Source organism: Mauremys mutica, unplaced genomic scaffold (genome assembly GCF_020497125.1).
Source record: "Mauremys mutica isolate MM-2020 ecotype Southern unplaced genomic scaffold, ASM2049712v1 Super-Scaffold_100201, whole genome shotgun sequence".
In the NCBI taxonomy this organism is placed as follows: Eukaryota; Metazoa; Chordata; order Testudines; family Geoemydidae; genus Mauremys; species Mauremys mutica.
The window spans coordinates 535,098-548,220 of record NW_025423287.1 but is presented as its reverse complement, the minus strand read 5'-3'; the positions used below and the strand labels follow the sequence as shown (position 1 = coordinate 548,220).

General features: G+C 54.7%; 2 non-coding genes across 2 annotated transcripts; both read right to left on the bottom strand.

Moving 5' to 3' along the window:
• Positions 1 to 9,464: 9,464 nt before the first annotated feature.
• TRNAK-UUU lies at positions 9,465 to 9,537 on the bottom strand. The gene has a single exon. It is a non-coding gene; the product is annotated as a tRNA-Lys (tRNA).
• Positions 9,538 to 12,434: 2,897 nt separating this feature from the next.
• TRNAK-CUU lies at positions 12,435 to 12,507 on the bottom strand. Its single transcript has one exon. It is a non-coding gene; the product is annotated as a tRNA-Lys (tRNA).
• Positions 12,508 to 13,123: the final 616 nt, after the last annotated feature.

Sequence of the window (13,123 nt, the reverse complement as noted above, 5' to 3'; positions counted from 1 at the left end):
TGTCCGTCCCTCTGCAGAGGATCCCGGAGTGTGGATGCCCTTGTCCCCCCCTACAAGATCCTGGGTGTGTGGGTGCCACTCTCCCCCCCGTAGATCTCTGGTGGGTGGGTCCCCAGGGTGTGAGTGCTCCCATCCCCCGATACAGGCTGGGGGGGAGGGTATAACTGGCTCTCCCTGTCCTGCCCAGGCGGTGCTACAGCAGCTGTTCACAGGGGCAGCAACCCCACTGTCACCCTGCAGCTTTAACCTGCTCCAGGGGTGACCTGCTTCACCCTCCTGTGGGAGCCCGGGGACCCCGAACTGCCCAGAATCACCTGATTGATGCCGAGCTTAGCGCAGACACCGGCTCAGCCTGGCAGGGAGCTGCCCTGAGCCCTGACAATCAGCTTCCCTCCGCCTCCTGCTGCCCAGCGAGGATCCCACGCGAGCATAGGCGGCAGGTTTGTATAATTTTTGGTGGGGCCCAAAATGGTGGTGCCCCCCCGCTCCCGCCCTGTAAGCCGATATAAAATGAAGCTACAACGCGTCAGTGCCACAAGATTACAAGGGTCAATTAAAAGTGGAAAGTCAGAAGCAGCACTTGCCTACTTCAATATACAGTATTATATTTTGTTGCATCTGTTGTGATGAAGTGGGAATGTTCTTAATATTTTCTCTGAATACTGTGTGGGTGCCTCAGTTTCCCCTGCAAGATGCCAACTGAAGGTGTTGGGGACAAAGAGATCAGGTGGCCTCCTTGTCCAGAAGAGACACAGAGGCCAGAGGAGGGAGTGTCAGTTTGGAGCTGGCTGGGGAAATTGGGAGAGACCCAGAACTTGGTTCTGGGCTCCCCACCCCCCAAGATGGACCTGACAGAGGGGTTCTGTTTTCTGTACCAACAAGCTCTGTTTAAACTGTGTTCCCGTCATCTAATAAACCTTCTGTTTTACTGTCTGGCTGAGAGTCACATCTGACTGCAGAGTTGGGGTGCAGCGACCTCTGGTTGCCCCAGGACCAGCCTGGGCAGACTCACTTTGGAAAGTGCATGATGTGGAAGGGCATGCTGAATGCTCTGAGGTCAGACCCAGGAAGGTGTAAGCTTCTTGCCCTGGAGACAGTATGCTCCAAGAGAGGAGGCTCCCCCAGAGTCCTGACTGGCTTTGTATGGAGATGTTCCAAAGCATCACAGCATCCCCTTCCACACCGTGCACTTCCCAGAAGTCCGCACAGGCACTGACACTCCCTCCTCCGGCCTTTGTCTCTTTTCCAGGCATTAGGAGGCCACCTGATCTCTCTGTTCTCCAACACCTTCAGTTGGCACCTTGCAGGGGAAACTGATTTGGGAGAAATGAAGTAAAAGCTGCCCAAACCGAGCTTGAGCACTCCTGAATTTTGAGGTGTTCAAATCTGGAAGGCAGGTGCTGGGGGTGGGAGAGGGCTGTGGGTTCCATGGAGGAGCATGGCAGCAACTGTCTGGAGCTGCATGGAGCCAGATACGCTGGTCTGAGTGGCACAGTAAGCAGTTTGGGGGTTGGAGAAGAGGTAGGGAGTTCCGGGGGGCAGTCAAGGGACAAGGAGCAGGGGGAGTTGGATGGGGCAGAGGTTCGAAGGGGCAGTCAGGGGACAGGCAGCAATTGGATAGGCATGGGAGTCTAAGAGGTTTATCAGGGGACAGGTAGGGGGTGCGGTCCTGGGGGGGGGAAGTTGGGTGGGGTCTCAGGAGGGGGCAGTTGGGGACAAGGAGAAGGGAGGCTTAGATAGGGGCTGAGGTCCCAAGGGGCAGTTAGGGGCAGGGGTCTCGGGAGGGGGTAATTGGGGAACAAGGACCAGTGGGGCTTAGATAGGGGGTGGAGGTTCTGGGGGGCAGTTGGGGCAGGGGTCTGGGGAGGGGGCAATCAGCGGACAGAGGCTGGGAGTCAGAGGACTCTGGGCTGCCTGCAACCGCAGGGAGCCCAGAGCCTTTTAAATCCCAGCCGGGGCCGGGAATCAGAGGGCTCTGGGCTGCCCGCTGCGGCGGGGAGCCCAGAACCCTTTAAATCTCAGCCGCTGCTGGGATTTAAAGGGCTCTGGGCTGCCTGCAACCACGGGGAGCCCGCAGCCCTTAAAAACTCAGCCACAGCTGGGATTTAAAGGGCTCTGGGCTGCCTGCAACCGCGGGGAGCCCGCAGCCCTTAAAAACTCAGCCGTGGCTGGGATTTAAAGGACTCTGGGCTGCCTGCAACCACGGGGAGCCCGCAGCCCTTAAAAACTCAGCCGCGGCTGGGATTTAAAGGGCTCTGGGCTGCCTGCAACCGCGGGGAGCGCAGAGCCTTTTAAATCCCAGCCGCGGCTGGGATTTAAAGGGCTCTGGGCTGCCTGCAACCACGGGGAGCCCAGAGCCTTTTAAATCCCAGCCGCAGCCGGGAATCAGAGGGCTCTGGGCTGTCTGCTGTGGCGGGCAGCCCAGAGCCTTTTAAATCCCAGCCGCGGCCGGGAATCAGAGGGCTCTGGGCTGCCTGCAACCGCGGGGAGCCCAGAGCCCTTTAAATCCGAGCCGCGGCTGGGAATCAGAGGGCTCTGGGCTCCCCGCCGCGGCGGGCAGCCCAGAGCCTTTTAAATCCCAGCCGCGGCCGGGAATCAGAGGGCTCTGGGCTTCCCGCTGCAGCAGGCAGCCCAGAGCCCTCTGATTCCCGGCCGCGGCTGGGATTTAAAGGGCTCTGGGCTGCCTGCAACCGCGGGGAGCCCAGAGCCTTTTAAATCTCAGCCGCTGCTGGGATTTAAAGGGCTCTGGGCTGCCTGCAACCGCGGGGAGCCCAGAGCCTTTTAAATCCCAGCCGCAGCCGGGAATCAGAGGGCTCTGGGCTGCCTGCAACCGCGGGGAGCCCAGAGCCTTTTAAATCTCAGCCGCTGCTGGGATTTAAAGGGCTCTGGGCTGCCTGCAACCGCGGGGAGCCCAGAGCCTTTTAAATCCCAGCCGCAGCCGGGAATCAGAGGGCTCTGGGCTGTCTGCTGTGGCGGGCAGCCCAGAGCCTTTTAAATCCCAGCCGCGGCCGGGAATCAGAGGGCTCTGGGCTGCCTGCAACCGCGGGGAGCCCAGAGCCCTTTAAATCCGAGCCGCGGCTGGGAATCAGAGGGCTCTGGGCTCCCCGCCGCGGCGGGCAGCCCAGAGCCTTTTAAATCCCAGCCGCGGCCGGGAATCAGAGGGCTCTGGGCTTCCCGCTGCAGCAGGCAGCCCAGAGCCCTCTGATTCCCGGCTGCGGCTGGGATTTAAAGGGCTCTGGGCTGCCTGCAACCGCGGGGAGCGCAGAGCCTTTTAACTCCCAGCCGCGGCTGGGTTTTACTGGGCTCTGGGCTGCCTGCAACCGCGGGGAGCCCAGAGCCTTTTAAATCCCAGCCGCAGCCGGGAATCAGAGGGCTCTGGGCTGTCTGCTGTGGCGGGCAGCCCAGAGCCTTTTAAATCCCAGCCGCGGCTGGGAATCAGAGGGCTCTGGGCTGCCTGCTGCGGCGGGCAGCCCAGAGCCTTTTAAATCCCAGCCGCGGCCGGGAATCAGAGGGCTCTGGGCTGCCTGCAACCGCGGGGAGCCCAGAGCCCTTTAAATCCCAGCCGCGGCCGGGAATCAGAGGGCTCTGGGCTCCCCGCCGCAGCAGGCAGCCCAGAGCCCTCTGATTCCCGGCCGTGGCTGGGATTTAAAGGGCTCTGGACTGCCTGCAACCGCGGGGAGCCCAGAGCCTTTTAAATCCGAGCCGCGGCTGGGACTCAGAGGGCTCTGGGCTCCCCGCCGCGGCGGGCAGCCCAGAGCCTTTTAAATCCCAGCCGCGGCCGGGAATCAGAGGGCTCTGGGCTTCCCGCTGCAGCAGGCAGCCCAGAGCCCTCTGATTCCCGGCCGCGGCTGGGATTTAAAGGGCTCTGGGCTGCCTGCAACCGCGGGGAGCCCAGAGCCTTTTAAATCCGAGCCGCGGCGGGGAATCCGCGGGCTCTGGCCGCCCCGCCGCGGCGGGCAGCCCAGAGCCTTTTAAATCCCAGCCGCGGCCGGGAATCAGCGGGCTCTGGGCTTCCCGCTGCAGCAGGCAGCCCAGAGCCCTCTGATTCCCGGCCGCGGCTGGGATTTAATGGGCTCTGGGCTGCCTGCAAACGCAGGGAGCCCAGAGCCTTTTAAATCCCAGCCGCAGCCGGGAATCAGAGGGCTCTGGGCTTCCCGCTGCGGCGGGGAGCCCAGAGCCCTTTAAATCCCAGCCGCGGCCGGGAATCAGAGGGCTCTGGGCTGCGTGCTGCGGCGGGCAGCCCAGAGCCTTTTAAATCCCAGCCGCGGCCGGGAATCAGAGGGCTCTGGGCTGCCTGCAACCGCGGGGAGCCCAGAGCCTTTTAAATCTCAGCCGCTGCTGGGATTTAAAGGGCTCTGGGCTGCCTGCAACCGCGGGGAGCCCAGAGCCTTTTAAATCCCAGCCGCAGCCGGGAATCAGAGGGCTCTGGGCTGCCTGCAACCGCGGGGAGCCCAGAGCCTTTTAAATCTCAGCCGTTGCTGGGATTTAAAGGGCTCTGGGCTGCCTGCAACCGCGGGGAGCCCAGAGCCTTTTAAATCCCAGCCGCAGCCGGGAATCAGAGGGCTCTGGGCTTCCCGCTGCAGCAGGCAGCCCAGAGCCCTCTGATTCCCGGCCGCGGCTGGGATTTAAAGGGCTCTGGGCAGCCCTGGCAGCGGCGGCGGCAGCGGTGGGGGGGCGCTCCAAGCAGGGGAGAAAAAACATTGGTGGGGCAGAGCCCCTGCTTGGGATTTATTCATGGGGCTAAAGCCCCAGAGCCCCATATAAGTCGGCGCCTATGCACGCGAGAGGCTTTGTGCCCCGCGTGTCCAGCCAGGTCCCTCCCAGCTTCAGCTTTCAACTCTGCTTGTGAGCTCCTCTCTCCGGCCACACGGGGGCAGCACTAACGGTCTCATCTAAATTTGACCCTTCAGACCGCAGATTATAACCGAGCCGGCAGATTATAACCCAGGAAGCCAAATCCTTCCCCACACTGACCGTTGAAGCAGCAGCTCCCCTTGGAAAGATCAGGATTTTTGCCTTTAAAAACAAGGAAAATGTGCATTGGTCTCTTCTGTCTACAGCGAGAGATTGAAGAAGCTCAATTGATTTCATTGACTGGAGGTTAAGAGGGGATTTAATCACTGTTTTAAATACACAGTTTTAAAAATTCCCAGAGGGGGGAATATCTGATTTTAAAGGGTTCTTTAATTCACCAGACAAAGGCTGAACACGACCCCATTGGTTTGCAGTCAATGTCACAAAATGCCAACTGGAAATGACCATTTTTTAACCATGAGGCTAATTATCTAGTGGAACAAGCTCCGCAAGGGAATTGGTTAATTCCCCATCATTGCCCTGTGTAAATCAAGACCGCAGCTCTAGCTGCAAGACACCTGGTGTGTGGGTGTCCCTGTTCCCCCTTCAGAACCTCTGGAACCTGGTGCTTCCCTCCTCCCAGTTCAAGATCCCCATCGTGTGGGTGCTCCCATCCAGGATCTCCGGTGGGTGTCTCTGTCCCCCACCCCATGAACTAGCTCCAGTGTGTGGTTTCCCCTGCCTGCCCCCATCCGGGATCTGTGGGTGTCTCTGTTCCCCTTTTCAAGATCCGTGTTGCTTGGGTGCATCCCTCCCCCCAAGTCAGAATCCCCAGCGTGTGGGTGCTCCCATCCCCCCCTGCAGGCTCTGCGGGGGGGTGTCTGTATAAAAAGAGACCGTGTCTCACTGTTTTGCCCAGGCTACGCTGCAGGGGCTATTCACAGGCGTGATCCCACTACTGATCGGCACAGGAGTTTTGACCTGCTCCGTTTCCAACCTGGGCCGGTTCACCCCTCCGTAGGCAACCTGGGGACTCCCAGCTTCCCTGGGATCACCATATTGATGCTGAGTTTAGTGTGGACACCCGATCAGCACAGCCCCCTGCAGCCCAGAACTCCTGAGCTCAAGCGATCCGCCGGCCTCAGCCTCCCCAGGAGCTGGGATCACAGGCACCAGCCACGGGGCCCAGCTGGTTACAGAGTCTCCCGCTTCCAACTTCAGGCCCAGCCTGGGAGCTCTGCACTCTGAGCGGGTGGAAGTGGAGCCTGGAACTGAGCTGATGCGCTGAGGGTTATTTGCACTGTGCGCTTCACACGGAGGTGAAAACACGGGGCACAGATCTTTGAGCACAACCCTCGTCCTGAGGAATGGGGGGGGCTGCATAAAGAGAGACCGGCTCTCCCTGGCGGGGCTGAAGCGGCTCTTCACAGGGGCAGTCCCACTGTCCATTGGTACCAGAGTTTTGAAAGCCTCCTTTCCTGGGCTGGTTCCCCTCTCTCTAGGGGGAACTGGTGGCCCCAAACTGGATAAGGCATCTGACTTCGGATTAGGCGATTGAGGGTTCAAGTCCCTTCGTGGTTGTGCTGGTGCAATTGTAACCCCTTTGGGGTCTAGAGAGCATGGCCCCTTTAAATCTTTTTCCCGAGGGGGAGAGTAAGAAAAAGGAGAGAAACTCCAGGGGGCAGGGCTGGAGCTGGAGGGAGAGAGAGGAGAAGCAGCATGGCTGGCCCTGGAGAAGGAAGCAGAGAGAACCTGCCGGAGGCCTGAGGAGGACAAGCCCGATCGGGGACAGCCCAGGGCAGGATCCAGGAGGAGTCCTGTGCCGGGGGGAATCACCCGGAAGGACAGGCCGGAGCTGGACCCAGGATCACGGCTGCCCGGAGCTGCCTGGGGCTGTGAGTACTGGGGCTTGTGACTCTGCACTGGGAACAAGGAGGGAGGCTGTAGCTAGTTAAGTGGGGAGGTGGCCGCTCTGTGCGGCTTTGCAGAGAGCGGCAGAAGAGGCACCGAAGGGGTTTGCTGGGGAGAGTTCACTGGCGCCGAAGACGACCAGGAGCACCAAAGACTCACCACCGGACTGGAACTTTGCTCAGGCCTCCTGAACTCTGTGTGCAGACACATTGCTCGGTGTCTGCCCTTTCAGACTGTGCTAACAGTGGGTCCGTGGGGCCTTGTTTTGAATGCAGCCCTGTTTTACTGCTCCCCCTATATTTCTCCTTGTTGTTTTTCTCCTCCCAGCCCTCTGTAAATAAATATCTCCCTTTGTTATGTCCATTGTACTTTTCCTGTGGGTGGGTGTGTTCACTCTGGGGGGTTTGGAACAGGTGCCCCTGGGGTGGAAGGGATTTCTCCTGCTGCATTCCTGCGCACGCTGTCTCTTGGCCAGAGCTGCCTGCAGAGCAGACTCCATCTTGGCCACGAGGGCGCTAAAGTTACACTTGGTGGCCCGTACGGGGAATTTGCAGTACACACACACACATACCCACACCCCTACGTTGCACACCCTGGGCTTTTTCTTCACAGAGAAAAGAAACTCCTGAGTGACTTTCATCTCAGTAAAAAAAAAAAAATGGAGAGAGGATTATTAGAAGACCTGTGCCGAGGGGCACGAATCCCAGTAACCAAAGCTGTGCTGGTGGCGGGGTTACATTATTTAAACTGTAAGAAAAACCACACTGGGCTAGACCAAAGACCCATCTAGCTCTGAATCTTGTCTTCTGACAGTAGCCAATACCAGGTGCCCCAACAACCAGTCAACAAGGCACCACTGGAAGTTGAACCCAGGATCTCCTGTTTACAAAACAGAAGCTTTAGCCAGCTAAGCTATGGTGCCTGTGGATAGGTATAACACACTGTCTGCCCACACCGGACTCCCTGCCATCGCCACCAGGGCCTGACAAGCTTTGCTTGTGTTTGGATTCTGCAAAGCAGAGGAGCAGGTGAGGTTTTCCTTGCAAGCTGTGTGTGAGTGAATCTTTGGCCAGGTCTGCACTACAAAGTTGTTTCAGCAGAATTATATTGCTCAGGTGTGTGAAAAACACACAACGCTCTCTCGGTCGGTAGCTTGTGGCTGGTGTACACACTGCAATGCCATGTCTGGCGACAAAAGTGCCCTGTTTTGCTGACAAAATAAAACGACTTCAATGAGAGGTCTAGAGCTTTTTGCAGCAAACTTAAAGTGACAGAGTAGACGCTGCTGTTCATTATATCACCATAACTGGCCTCCTCCAGTATCCCACAATGCCTGCCGTGAACTCGCCTGCCCTGCATTCCTGCTACAGAGCCATGGGCCCCTCCCCTTTCATAGCTCTGGGAAGTTCTGACAGCTGAGCCTGCTGCTCTGCTCCAGCAGCCAGGAGCAAATCACTGCCCTGGATGCTGCTCTCTCCCGCCCTGCGAACACAGAGCAGGGTGGTGGGAACTTCCTGACAGTGTAGGGGGGCCACTGGCATCCGAACTGTGACACGCCCATGACACCCCTTCCCTCAAGGAGGCTCTTACCGTCTAAACAGGGACTTCTGTTTTCTAGTAAAATCACTAAAGGGAAGGAGAAAACTCGAAAGAGGTTCCTCCTGGCACTCACGTGCCTGAACCCGAATACTCTCTCAGTCCTCAAAGAGAGACCTGGAGAAGGAGACTTGCTGAAGCAAAGCCACAGGGGTCTCTGAGGTTTCCTTGGCCCCTCGCCCCTGTCCTGCCTGCCTGATGTCAGCATCTCTCTGTGAGGTCACCACCTCCCCAGCACCTTTGACCAATAGTCTGAGGTCCTGTAAAAGGCCTTTGTGATGTCACTGCCACACCCCTCCCTTGCTGTGCTAATGTCCTGCCCCTGCCCAGGCACTTTGCAGGTTTGAGCTACTCCCTGTGGATCACCCCACTCAAGGAGCGTTCGTTCTAGGCAGCAAGCCAGCTAGACAGGAAAACATCAGACGCTGCTCCCAATGCTACACTCAGTTTTTCAGAAATTAGTCGCCTTTATGTCCAGAAGAGACCATTAGAGCATCTAATCTGACCCCCTGCATATCACAGGCCTCCTGTATGACACAAGAGCTACTTTTGGGGAAAACACATTCGAGAAAGGCATCTAGTCTTCATTAAATGACATCAAGAGATGGAGAATCCACCACTTTCCCTAGAAGACATTTTTCTCCAGCCCTCAGAACATTTGTTGGCTCTTTGCAATTGAACAAGCTCAACCTGTTTAGCTTATCAAAAGAAGATTGAAAGGTGATTTCACTGAAGTGTTGAAGGGCCTTAATGGAGAGAAAAGACTGGGTATGAAAGGGCTCTTTAATCAAGCAGAGAAAGGCATAACAAGACCCAATGGCTGGAAGGTGAAAAGAGACAAATTCATATTACAACTAAGGCACAAATATTCAACAGTGAGGATGATTCACGACAGGAACAAGCTCCCAAGGAAAGTGGTGGATTCTAATTCTAATTCCTTATGAATATTCTGTGTGTTTGTGTGTGCAGGGGAGGAACATGCTATATGCCCAGAGGACTTTATTCCTCCAGCCTGCAAGGACAGAGGGGATGTCAAGGAGTTGCTCCTTCAATCCCCCCCACAGAAAGGCCCTTCTTAGGAAAGGCAAAATCTTGGAGAAAAAGAGCAACACTGAACAAGACTCCAGAGAGACAGATATTTATGATCAGAGTGAGAAGTTTTTCACCTGGCCAGGGATTTGAACCCTGGACCCTCAGATTAAAAGTCTGATGCTCTGCCAACTGAGCTAGTCAGGCTCACATGTGAAAAGTACAAGTTGGTGCAGAGGTGAAGCTAGTCAAGAAAAAGTGAGACGGCCACAATAGGGGAAACCTGCTGCTCTCTCTCTCTTCCCAGCCCTGGCCTGGCTGGGTATTAGTGCTGGTTAAAAAGACGGGAAAATATCGGCATCTACCAGCCTTTCATAGCTGTACAAGACTCAGGCACAATACAGAGGTGCCCATCTGCAAGTGCCAAATGGTTGGATTGGCTAATGCAGCCTGCAGACGTCCAGGGCACTCTGGGATATAGAGCCAAGTGTCCATCACCATCATTCTTTCAAAGGGATAATGATAATGGTAGCAAGGTTCACAACTGACTCAGCAGTTGCATACAACTGCCAAAGGTGCACGTAACTGCCAAAGGTGCACGTTTGGCAGTTACGTTGGCTCAGGTTGGCCACCCCGGTCTAGATGTAGAAGTTACAACATTTAAACTTGAAAGAGGGGCCAATTTCCCCATCATTTCCCACCTTTACATCCAAACACGATGAAGGTAGCAGATAGAGCCAGAGCAGGTTGTCTATGGGACCAAGTATATGCAGAGTATCCTCGACAGAGGTTAGTTCAACCTGTTCTTAAAAACCTCTGAGGACAGAGACACCACAGACGCCTTTGGGAGCCTATTCCAGAGCTTAACTGCACTCAGAGTCTGACATTGGTGAAGTAGGAGGCTGAGAAAAACAACACTGGCTGTCAGAAAAAAAACAACCCTCCCTAGTGCTTTAAGCAGTAGGTTCTGGTGTTTTAACAGCCATGGCCTGGGTTCAATTCCCCCTAAAAACCAGAAGTTTTTCAATGAAAATCTCCATTCATTTTGCATTTGAAATGGAAAGGAAAAGAGGGCTTCTTGTCCTTATCAACAAGGCAAAGAATGGCTTTTTTCTCAGTAAATATTTTTAAAAGGCGCTGACTCGACCTGAAGATCTCATTTCATTTGTATTTACAATGGAATGATTCTCTCCAGGACAGACAGAAATTCTTCAGCTAGACTCGGATTCCACGGGAATACGAGAAGCGATTGTGTCTAACACCTGCCTTTTTTCGGACAACAGTGATGTCTAGGTTTTCCATGGACATTTCCCTTCCAGCACCTCAGGCTCCATCCAGCAATACAAGAAACTGAAATGCACAGAAAGTTTCTCACCATAGGATTCACTGACCAGGCCGGGGGAAAAGTTTTGCCAGAACACTTGGTTATAATATCCCTCCCTGGCCTTAAATGGAAAGCAAGGGGCTAACTCTCAGAGCACATAACCACAGCTTATGAGTCTCACATTCTACACTGTCAATGTACCCTTCTCCCTGCCCCTATATTGACCAGCCAAGCCTGCCCTCCTCAAGCCAGGCCAAGACTCTTCTGGGTCAGGAGCTTGGAATTTACCCAGCGAGGGGCTCTACATGCACCACTTTTGAAGATGTTTGAATTCCCTCCAACTTCTCCCATACAAATGCTAAACAGTTGGTGGTGTAAGGTTACAGGAGAGGTTGAAATTAGGCTATTTCGTCAGATAGAAGACAGTGATTGTGTCAGGAGTGGGATGTGAATGGAGCCTAGAGCAACAAATGACAGGGTTAGGGGGCTTATTCCTTCACCCTCTTACTTCCCTGGTCCTTCTCGCATGAACAGAGAGCAACAGTACCAGAAGTCCAAAGGCGCAAACAATTCGATGTTTATTGGGGTGAACGTCCAGCAAGCAATGATTCCAGTTTCCTTCCTTAGTGTCCGCCTTCTCAGCTCTGACACCACAGAGCCTTGTCTGTGTCCCTGTTTCTGTTCCCATCCCCTGTTCCCATTTCCCCCTGTAGCAAAACATGATCCCAATTCCCCCATCCCCAGTCCCTGTTCCCATTTCCTCCCCCCCGCCTTCCTAATTGACTGCAGACCTGAGTTTTGTTTAGCTATTCCTTAACCAATCATTTTACTGAAATTTAACCAATCCTAATATACTGTAACATGGTTATTTAACCAATTATATTCCACCACCTTCATTGGTTTATGCCCAACAAAATTAATTATAGAGCAGACAGAAACAATCACAGAACCAGACAGAGACCATGCAAATAAACATACAAAACAATACCGAAGGGAGGATTTCACAACTACATCTATACAGACATAAGGGGTTTCCAGCTGTGTCTATTGATAAGTGAGTTCTTGCCAGACAGGATGCTACCAAACTAAGTTTCCCTTTCTCTGGAGGTGATAGGAATATCAGGACAGGATTGTATTCCTAACAGCCCAATACCACCTTATTTCAATGTGACTAGTTGGGAATGTGAGGATGTGACCATACACTTCCCAGCTTATGGCTGCCTTTGCTGCTTAGCCGAAGAACCAGGCCTCAGACTGTCACAGTGAGAGAAGGCCATTACACAGACAGACTGATTTTTTATTCTTTCTTTTATATCTTTATAACTAGCTAAGTGATAAAAAATACACCTAAATTCTTAAAGTACAGGCCTGAATCTCTGTATCCTAACAGTCCTTGGGGTCAGGCAGCCTCTGGGTAAGGGGGTGGGGACTCAGATCCTTCCACTGGCCAATTCCACAAGGGTTGTGTATAATGCAGGGAAGTTCCCTACAATAGCCAGACCAGATACACCCTTTACACTTGTGCTCTGTTCTCATTGCTTCTCTGTCTCTCTTCCCCTCATCTCTGCTGCTCCCCCTCTGGGCTTTCTCAGCACCTGGCCCCACAGCACTTCCTGGCAGCCAGAGACTGCGTGTTCTAGGCCTGCTCCTGTGGATGTGGCCTCTCTCCTGATTGCTAAGGAAAGGAACCTTTCCAGGAAATGGCCACAGCTTCTGGGAATCCCTGTGTGGCTGTGAACAGAGTTTGGCTCCTGGCACACAAGGCAACTTAAAAGCTGGGTGATTAGACAGGGACTTGAACCCTGGGCCCTCAGATTAAGAGCCTGATGCTCTACCCACTGAGCTACCTGGGCTTGTCAGGAAACATCTTCACCATTCACCACAAGAGTGAGCAGGCAGGCAAACGAGAGGCAAAAAAGTCCCTGGAACCCCTCCTCTTTTTCTGCACAGCCACTGCCTGGCAGCAGGATTCCTCCTCCTCCTCAGGGAGACTAAATCTCTGCACCTAGACAGCCAGTCGGTCCGCTGCACCCCAATCCCCCATGCCTGAGCCTCCCTGCCAAAGCCCTGCACCTGGCTCCAGAGAATTAAGTCTCACGTCTCGCTGAGAACTCGACTTCTTGTGCCCAGAGAGTCTCAGCCCCCCTCAGTAGATGACCTGAGAAACACAGTGTCCGGCTTTTCCAAAGAAGAGCTTAGACCCCCTCATCATGTGGCCTAAAGGATAAGGCATCTCCCTGTGGATCAGATGATTCAGGATTTGAGTCCCCTCATGGTTGTGCTCACTTTGTGCTGCAAGTCCTGCTCCCTTCACAGCTGGAACCTCTTCTTGGCCACTCAGCCCAATGCTCTGGCTTCAGCTAGAGCCCCAGGAAGGAGTTGGGCATCACAAAGGCTGGGGCATGAGCCCCAGGTGCTTCCAGTGTCACCTTTGCCATTCCTGACTTGCCAAAGAACATTGGCGGCTGC